Source organism: Mercurialis annua, linkage group LG3, assembly GCF_937616625.2.
Source record: "Mercurialis annua linkage group LG3, ddMerAnnu1.2, whole genome shotgun sequence".
Classification (NCBI taxonomy): domain Eukaryota; kingdom Viridiplantae; phylum Streptophyta; class Magnoliopsida; order Malpighiales; family Euphorbiaceae; genus Mercurialis; species Mercurialis annua.
Genome location: NC_065572.1, coordinates 24,771,901 through 24,775,428, shown reverse-complemented (window position 1 = coordinate 24,775,428; position 3,528 = coordinate 24,771,901).

Sequence of the window (3,528 nt, the reverse complement as noted above, 5' to 3'; positions counted from 1 at the left end):
GCCAAATGTTTACAAATGTTACGAAACAAATCCAAAGGTTTGATCTTTTTAGCGATGTAAGCGGAACGTTTATAAACGTTACGAAACAAAACCAAACGTTTAAAACGTTACGAAACAAATCCAAACGTTTCACGTTTTAGCAATTTAAGGCATACGTTTACAAACGTTACAAAATAAATCCAAACGGTTAAAACGTTACGAAACAAAACTAAACGTTTCACCTTTTTAGCGATTTAAGAAAAATGTTAAGAAACGTTACAAAACAAATACATACGTTTCCCCATTTTAGCGATTTAAGCCAAATGTTTAAAACGTTACGAAAGAAATCCAAACGTTTTCCCATTTTAGCGATTTTAGCCAAACATTTGAAACGTTACGAAACAAATCCAAATGTTTCACATTTTTAGCGATTTAAGGAAAACGTATACAAACATTACGAAACAAATCCAAACGTTTCTTTTTTTAGCGATTTAAGCCAAACGTTTACAAATGTTACGAAACAAAACCAAACGTTTCATCTTTTTAGCGATTTAAGCCAAACGTTTACAAACGTTACGAAACAAAATTACGAAACAAATCCAAGTGTTTATAAACATTAAGAAACATATCCAAAAGTTTTGCAACGTTTCACCTTTTTAGCGATTTATGCAAAACTTTTGGATATGTTTCTTAACGTTTCACCTTTTTAGCGATTTATGCAAAACTTTTGGATATGTTTCTTAACGTTTGTAAATACTTGGATTTGTTTCGTAATTTTGTTTCGTAAAATTTATAAACGTTAGCCTTAAATCGCTGAAAAGGTGAAACATTTGGATTTGTTTCGTATCATTTGTAAACGTTTGGCTTAAATCGCTAAAAAGATGAAACAAAACCAAATGTTTCACCTTTTTAGCGATTTAAGCCAAACATTTACAAACGCTACGAAAGAAATCCAAGCGTTTCCCCTTTTAAGCAATTTAAGCCAAACGTTTACAAACATTACGAAACAAATCCAAACGTTTCCCTTTTTAGTGATTTAAGCAAAACGTTTACAAACGTTACGAAACAAATCCAAAGGTTTAACCTTTTTAGAGACTTAAGCCAAACGTTTACAAATGTTACGAAACAAATCCAAACGTTTCCCCATTTTAGCAGTTTAAGCTAAACGTTTATAAACGTTACGAAACAAAACCAAACGTTTCACCTTATTAGTGATTGAAGCCGAACGTTTACAAACATTACGAAACAAAACCAAACGTTTCACCTTTTTAGCGATTTAAGACAAATGGTTTACAAACGTTACGAAACAAATCCAAACGTTTCACCTTTTTAGTGATTGAAGCCAAACGTTTGTAAACTTTACGAAACAAATCCAAATGTTTCACCTTTTTAGTGATTGAAGCCAAACGTTTACAAACGTTACGAAACAAATCGAAATGTTTCATCTTTTTAATAATTTAAGCCAAACGTTTAATAATTTAAGCCAAACGTTTACAAACGTTACGAAATAAATCCAAATGTTTCAACTTTTAAGGGATTTAATTCGAACATTTACAAATCCAAGCGTTTACAAAACCAAGCGTTTACAAATCCACGCGTTTACAAATCCAAACGTTTCACCTTTTTAGCAATTTAATCCGAACATTTACAAATGTTACAAAACAAATCCAAATATGTCACCTTTTTAGCGATTTAAGCCCAACGTTTAACATTTTTAGCGATTTAAGCCGAACGCTTACAAACGTTACGAAAACCAAACGTTTACAAACGTTACGAAACAAATCGAAATGTTTCATCTTTTTAATAACTTAAGCCAAACGTTTACAAACGCTACGAAATAAATCCAAACGTTTCAACTTTTAAGGGATTTAATTCGAACATTTACAAATCCAAGCGTTTACAAATCCAAGCGTTTACAAATCCAAGCGTTTACAAATCCAAACGTTTCACCTTTTTAGCAATTTAATCCGAACATTTACAAATGTTACAAAACAAATCCAAACATGTCACCTTTTTAGCGATTTAAGCCAAACGTTTAACATTTTTAGCGATTTAAGCCGAACGCTTACAAACGTTACGAAAACCAAACGTTTCCCCGTTTTAGCGATTTAAGCCAAACGTTTACAAATGTTATGAAACAAATCCAAACGTTTAAAATGATACGAAACAAATCCAAACGTTTCACCTTTTTAGCAATATAATCCGAACTCAAACAAACGTTACGAAACAAAACCAAACGTTTCCCCTTTTTAACAATTTAAGCCAAACATTTACAAACGTTATGAAATAAATAGAAGTGTTTCACCTTTTTAGCAATTTAAACCAAACGTTTACAAACATTACGAAACAAATCCAAACGTTCCACCTTTTTAGAGATTTTAGCGATTTATGACAAACGTTACGAAACAATCCAAACGTTTCACCTTTTTAGCGATTTAAGCCAAACATTTACAAACGTTATGAAACAAATCCAAACGTTTCACCTTTTTATTGATTTAAGCCAAACGTTTACAAAAGATACGAAACAAAACCAAATGTATCTCCTTTTTAGCAATTTAAGCCAAACGTTTACAAACGCTACGAAACAAATCCAAACATTTCACTTTTTTAGTGATTTAAGCCAAACGTCTACAAACGCTACGAAACAAATCCAAACGTTTCCCCATTTTAGTGATTTAAGCCAAACGTTTAAAACTTTACGAAACAAAACCAAACCTTTCACCTTTTTAGCGATTTAAGCCAAACATTTACTAACGTTACAAAACAAATCCAATAGTTTTGCCTTTTTAGCAATATAAGCCAAACATTTACAAACGTTACGAAACAAATCCAAACGTTTATACAGTTACGAATCAAAACCAAACGTTTCAGCTTTTCAGCGATTTAAGCCAAACGTTTACAAACGTTACAAAACAAAGCCAAACGTTTAGAAACGTTACGAAACAAATCCAAGTGTCTCACCTTTTTAGCAATTTAAACAAAACGTTTATGAACGTTACGAAACAAAACCAAACGTTTCACCTTTTTAGCGATATAAGTCAAACGTTTACAAAAGTTACGAAACAAATCCAGGCGTTTTCCCTTTTTAGCAATTTAAGCCCAACGTTTACAAACACTACGAAAGAAATCCAAACGTTTCACCTTTTTAGCGATTTAAGCAAAAACGTTTACAAACGTTACGAAACAAATCCAAACGTTTCACCTTGTCAGCGATTTAAGCCAAACGTTTACAAATGTTACGAAACAAATCCAAACGTTTCCCCATTTTAGCAATATAAGCTAAGCGTTTACAAACGTTACGAAACAAATCCAAGCCAAACGTTTACAAAAATTACGAAACAAAACCAAACGTTTTCCCTTATTAGTGGTTAAAGCCAAGCGTTTACAAACATTACGAAACAAAACCAAATGTTTCACCTTTTTAGCCATATAAGCCAAATGGTTTACAAACGTTGTGAAACAAATCCAAATGTTTCACCTTTTTAGTGATTGAAGCGAAACGTTTACAAACGTTACAAAACAAATCGAAACGTTTCCCCTTTTTAGCAA